The following is a 6,770-nucleotide window of genomic DNA, read 5'->3' on the forward strand; positions in this document are numbered from 1 at the left end:
CATACCACTGTATACAAATGTTATACTACTATGACAGAAACATTTAAGTTTAAGGCCACTTTTAGCTACAGGATAATATTTTGGGTGAGATGCATCTTTATTAAAACAAGTGTCCCAGCTGTCTTCAGCACTGACCTGATCTTAAAAATATTTACCATACAAAAGGTTCTAATATTTGAAGTGATATTTTACAAATACAAAGAAGTGGAAACTTGTACAGCTAAGATTTTATTTATTAGAATGGAGTTTTCCATGACTCAGTCAACTTTCTGCTAAGGATTCTTTTTTAGAGGTATTATTAGAATGTCACAGCGAGCTCAGCTGAATGTATGGTTAATGCTGGTTAAGAGATTATTTTTTTAAAAAACCACCATTAAATAAACATATGTACGCATAAAAATTAAATGGTTTAGTATTATCAATTGATTTTATTATCCCATTCAGAAGATATGAAATTATTTACCAGGACTGTGAAGCAGACAGGTAGACAGTAGATATCACTACCATCTTTTGAAACAGTACCTTGGAACTATTAAAGTGGTGCCCATTTTACTGAATGCCAAAGACCAGCTGAGGTCCTTCTGAAAGTATTACATATCTCATTCAAAACAGTGAATTTCATGGATCAGTAAATCCATTAAAATATTTAAAAAATTACAAAAACTATGACAGACCTAACAAGTTCAATGACAGCATTGTCACCACTTTATAATGATGTCTGAAACTCATGTTGCATAATTCTAATGAGCTATTAAGAAGAAATGAATCTGTGACAATTTCAACTCTTGTGTCACCCTATAACATTTTTCCTTAATTATACTTACATGGCATCTCATATGAAATATTATTTATAAGGCAGCTAGCAGCAATTACTTTCACAATTTTGATTCCAGAACAATCTAACAGAAAAGTGACTAGGAAGCAACTTATTGTTACAGGTTATAATTTGAAACTTGTTGTTTAATGAGCAAAGAACTTTATTTCAGCTGTATTTTGACATCACTATTAGAAAAAGTGTGCCACCATAATAAACATTGCTTTTATCCTGAATTTGCTACCCTTACACTGGATAGCACTCAGTGAAGCAAGATAAACAAGGATAAAACATAGCTCAAATTACAAAATGTCTGACTAGTGACAGATCATGACAGTAAAACTACTCATATTTTTTATTCTGGTATCTCTCATGAGAAAAAGCTACTTCCCATCAGTTACATTTTGACCAATGTAACAGACTTCTACTACAAGATGACTGTCTCAATAGATGAAGAAGAGCAGTAAATACTAATTGGACTGTAGCAAGGTTTTTAATGCTGTTTTACAAACCATCCAGACTAATGAAATAGGCTCTAGATAAGTGAGGTGAATTGAGTTAAGTGGATTGAAACTGATGGGCTGAAAGGCCCATCAGTAGCTCATATTGCACATGGAGGCTAGTTACTAGTAGTAATTAGTTCTTTACATGGTTATGGTATAAAGATTGCATTAGTATAGTGGAAATGCTAAGTCATGGCCTGAAGCAGTGACTGAGCATCTGGTGGGAAGCAGTGCCAACCTAAGGGGAATCAGGTGCAACTACCTAAGGGAGACATTGGGGCTACTGCAGTTTAATATCTTCGTTAACAGCCTGAATGATGAGGAACGGTGCATTCTCGCCAAGCTTCCAGAGAGTATAAAAGTGGGAGGAGTGATGTTTGTGCTGCTATTCAGAGATTCCTTGAAAGGCTGGGGAAATGGGCTGAAGGGAAACTCATTAAGTTAACAAAGGAAAGTGCTAAATCTTTCTCCTGAGAGGAATAATCCCTTGCAACTGGAGAGGCTAGGGAATTATCAACTGGAAATAATTTGGCAGAGAAGGAGCATAGGTTCTGGTGGTCAATTAGCTGACCGCGAGCAGGCAGTAAACCCTCGAAGCAAAGAAAGCTAACAGCCTGCTGGAGTTCGTTAGGCAAAATGCTGCCACCAGCTTGAGGGAGGTGGTCCCTTCTGACTCTCAGCACTAGTGAGACTCCTCTGGAGTGCTGAGCTCCCTAGCACAAGAGGTAGTAAACTTTATGAAAGGCTACAAAGGTGATTAATATGCTGATTCTCTTGTTGTATTATTTGAGGGTGAGAGAGTTGGGAATATTCAATGTGTATAAATACCTAAGGATGGAGAGCATGGAATACTGAACCAGATTCCTCAACCCTTCCCGGTAATGTTTAGTGAAAGAGCAAGAGACAATGGGCACAAAATGAAATGCAGTTGAAATATTGCTCTAGCTTGAAGAAAAAGAAAAAAACAAAAAAACAACTGTGATAGTCCAACTAGAAAAGCTTGCCCAGAAAGGCTGTAGATTCTCTATGTGTGAAGATATTAAAAACTCAGCTGTATGCAGTCCTGAGCAGCCTCTTGTACCTGACCCTGCTCTGCATAGGGATTTTGGGACAAACAATCTCCAGAAGTGCCTCCTAGGCTATGCAGCCAAGCCATTCTGTGATTCTGTGCATTTCTAAATCTGAATTTAATACTTCCCTTTACACTGAAAAAATACTGAAGCCCAAAGATTTCCAGGTGATTAGAACAGTTTTAAGCTCATTATTATCTGAAGCAGGCATTAAAACAATCCCTGTGGTTATGCAAATGGCTGATATCTGGAATACCTTGGATATCTGGAAACATTAATAGCCCGATATAATTTCTGTCTTAACGAAACAAGGGACCACTGGCCAATGACAAGATCTTTAGGCTTCTTGTGAGAATCTCAAATTCTAAACTTTTTTTTTTCTGAGGGCCTACATCTTTGAAAGTTCTTTACATGGTTATAGTATAAAGATTACATTCGTGTAGTGGAAATGCTAAGTCATGCCCTGAAGCAGTGATTGAGCACCTGGTGGGAAGGCAGGGCCAACTCAGGAGAGATCAGGTGCAAGCAATGCTCCTGAGTGAAAGGAAAAGGTGGAACCAGGATCCATCCCTTCCCAGATCTCATTTAAGGGTTGGCAGTGGAGGTGAGAGCATCTCTTGGCAGAGATCCCTGTCTGCTAGTGGCCTTCCAAAGGTAAGCAGCTGTTTTTCTTCATTTCTGTATCTATAGCTGTCTGTGTTTGGGCTAGTTCTCGTTCCCTGTAGCTGAGGGCTTTGCCACCCTGCTATTATCCTATTATAGCATTAAAATTAGCAAAGAATGGCTTGGAAATCTGTTCTTGGATGGGAATGGGGATCTTGTCCTTTCTGATGATGTGAATCCTCTGGTCAGGAATACAATTGTATGCAAACTATTGAATCATGCAATCATAGAATGACTTGGGCTGGAAGAGACCTCAAAGATCATCTAGTTCCAACTCCCCTGCCATGGTCAGGGTTGCTATCTACTAGATTGAGCTGCCCAGGGCTCTGTTCAACCCATCCCTGAGCAAGAGATGGGGCAACTCTGGTCAAACTGCTTCTATCCCTCACTACCCTCTGAGAAAAAGATTTTCTCCTAATATCTAATCTAAGTCTTCCCTCTTTTGGTTTAAAACCATTTCGTCTTCTCCTATACCTATCTGCCTGTGTAAGAAGTCATTCTCCCTCCTGTTTATAATCTCCCTTTAAGTACTGAAAGGCTACAATGAGGTCTCTCCGGAACCTTCTCTTTTCCAAGCTGGAGAAGCCCATTTCTCTCAGCTTTTCTTCACAGGTGCTCCAGCCCTCTAATTACCTTCATGGCCTCCTCTGTACTTGCTCCATCAGCTCTGCCTCTTTCTTGTGCTGGGAGCCTATATAATTACTGTTAGGTCATGGCCTGAATCAGTGACTGAACACCTGATGAAAGGACAAAGCCAGCCCTGGGAGCACAGGTGCAAGCAATTCCCTGGGGCTACCCCTCACTAACTTCATTCAGTGGCTGGCAACTGCAAGGGAAGCAGCTCTACTTGGAGGTCACCTCCTTTAGAGCGTTTGGTGAGCCCTGATCCTTGGAAAGGAGTAACTAAGTCTTCCTTTATTACTAGACTGTGACCATTACCTTTCTTGGGTAATCTAAAACTGGTTCAAAGCAATTATGTCTGCTGCTTACTCTCCTTGCAGGGCCCTGAGCCTGAAAGTAATGTTCCACATGGGGCCCCACAAGGACAGAGTAAATGCAGACTATTCCTTCCCTGCTGGCTGCCTTTTTGTACAGCCTAGGATGTAGTTGGCCTTCTAGGCTTCAAGACCGTATCACTGATTGCATCAAGCTTTTAATCCACCAGGGTCCCCAAGTACTCCTCCACAGGGCTGCTCTCAAGAGTTTTTTCAGTCTGTATACAAATCTGGAATTGCTTTTCTGCAAATTGGTCTTTTTCTTAATCCAATTAGTAAACTTTTCCCCATAGGTTCTTTGATCTTTGGAATCCTTCTCCTTCTCACCTTTACTGTTTCCACAATGTATTCAGTCAGCGTGGGAAAGTTTATTTAGATATCTGCCCTAAGCCATGTTCAGAGGAGAATAATTTTCCAAGAAAATCCTCATTGTGGCCAGATGTTCATAAGCAAGATCGATGTTGGGAATTCTGAGGTAACCTGGACATCTCTTATAATACAGATTTTATTCAATGTAGTATTTGCCTGGTATTTTTCAGAAAGCTAGTGGTGTGTGGTTTTTTGTTTTTTTTTTTTTTTCCAGAAAGCTGCAGGCTCTCCCTTGCAAACTCTCTGGACACCAGGTAGATGCAGTTTAGCACTGAGCTTGCTCCAGGCTAATAAGTCCTGGAGAGAGGCAGAACACAACAGCCCAGGGAGTTCTTGTCTGGGTTTGATAACATGGAAAATGTAGTTGTGTATCTCCTCGTTTGCTTTATGCAATGGCCTATACTCTCAAAAAGAGCCTAACTGTGCTAAATTCTAAAGGTTGCTAATGCCACTAGAGCTGAACTGCACTTACATGTTGGTGTGAAATATCCCCAGGGGTAGCAAATACTTGGTCTATGACTGCATGGGCAAGTATTTTTAAGTCGATTGGCATAAACTGTTTTGACAGTGCACTCAAGTCATCTGAAAGAAGCTAGACAAAAAGAAAAAGATTTCTGAAATGCAGAAGCTGTTTCACTCTGATACTTCCAGTAGCCACTGGTATGCCCAAAAACCTGCTAAAGGGTACAGAAGCTAACAAAAGCAAAAGCACGTTCCTGGGAGATGTTCCAGTGCTGCTCTGAAGTTAAGTTGTGGCATAAAGAAAATCCAGAAGAAGTAAGAAATCCCTCTAGAGTTTGTCAGAGGAAAAGAATGCAAAAGCTGGTGGGCCGGATTTTTCTTAAAGAAACTAACAAGAAGGAGTATTTAACTGGGCTGAAGAGAGAGACAAATCTCTCTCGTTGTCATGAATGTTACGAATACTTCCCACCTATATAGTATTTCCCACAACTATAGCATTCCAGTAAATGGAAAATGAGATTTCTCCTTATTCGTCCTGCATGAGTTCTGCTGTTGTCTGTTCTGTTGATATTTGTTACCTGATAACTGTCATCTGGGAAGTTTTATATATACATGCTGCATTTAGATTTTTCCACTGTTTTCAGTTCTGCATTTTCTTTCTTGCTTGCTTTCCCCTGGTTCCCAAAGGCATTCCTATAATTGTACCCAAGGTTAAAGTTGAATTACTATAGTCTTGCATTCCATTTCTACTTATTCCTATGTCTAAATTATCCTACTTAAACCAGTGTTATCCTATGTAACTGGATTTTCTTTAATCACCTCAATATCTTCCCGTCAACCCTCTTTGCTTTAAGGAAATGTGACCTTTAAAGCAAAAACAATATATCCAATGCAGTATTACTTTAGAAAGACGGAAATATACCATTAACACCTTCCAAATGTGAAAGTACAGCTTGATGGTTGCACTGAGCTGTTTAGAATTTTATGTATGTAAAATTAGATAGTGTAGTGGGTTTTTTTTAAGTGTTTCATATTCTATCCTGGGAAATACAGAGAGTGCTTTACTTGTGTTAATGATTTAGTGTATTATATTGGTATCTATCCTTTATAGATCCTATATCCTGTATTCTTCTCAAAAAACAAGGTGTTGTAAAGGTCTTCTAATTATTTAAGGAAGTTGATTAGTTTTCTTAAAGAGATGTTGACATGCTATTTTTCCTTTGTGCATATATGAGTAAAAATTTTCCGCAGCATATTTCCTGAATTGTGTTTAAAAAAAAGGTTTTAGTTACAGTTTTTCTAGATCTAAAAATCATTCAGGATCTTGGATTTCTTGCATCTTTTCCAGCTTTCTCTTTTTCTTTTACTCTCAGCAATTTATTGCTTTTAAACTGAATCATTTAGTGCCTCTGGAATCCTTTTCATGCTCTTGTCTTCTGGCAGTAATTTCTTATCAAGTCTTCAGACATGTAATTCTATGAAATACGTTCTTTTTTATACGATGCTAATTCATGTTTAAGAATGGTACCCTGCAACCTATTTCATAGTTCCCCAGAAGCATTTTCTACTGACACAATCAACTTATTTTTCATCACCTAGCAACCTCCAAATTCATAAAACTGAAGTGAATCTCTGCAACAGATATTTTATTAATTTTCAGTTCATTGCTGTAGAAATCTTATATTGTCCTCAGCTGAAATTAGGGAACTATGTTTTGACTTTGAATAATATATTTATCAGGGAAGATTTCATTCTGCTGAGGTTATGGTGCATCAAATGAATTTGTTTGCTATTCATCAAGCAGCTAAGATATTCACTGAAAGTTCAGAATATCTGTGTCTCTCATCAGATTTTGCTGATAGCATATTTTCATTCAGATTCGTTCAGAACAAAC

At 38.7% G+C, this 6,770-nt stretch overlaps 1 long non-coding RNA gene across 1 annotated transcript; it reads left to right on the plus strand.

Annotated features, from left to right (window-relative positions):
• Nucleotides 1-2,868: 2,868 nt before the first annotated feature.
• LOC149918846 (uncharacterized) lies at nucleotides 2,869-6,115 on the plus strand. The gene is made up of 3 exons (XR_016463926.1): nucleotides 2,869-3,041; nucleotides 4,339-4,520; nucleotides 4,983-6,115. It is a non-coding gene; the product is annotated as an uncharacterized LOC149918846 (long non-coding RNA).
• Nucleotides 6,116-6,770: the final 655 nt, after the last annotated feature.

Source organism: Phasianus colchicus, chromosome 2 (genome assembly GCF_987193195.1).
Source record: "Phasianus colchicus chromosome 2, bPhaCol1.hap1.1, whole genome shotgun sequence".
NCBI lineage: Eukaryota > Metazoa > Chordata > Aves > Galliformes > Phasianidae > Phasianus > Phasianus colchicus.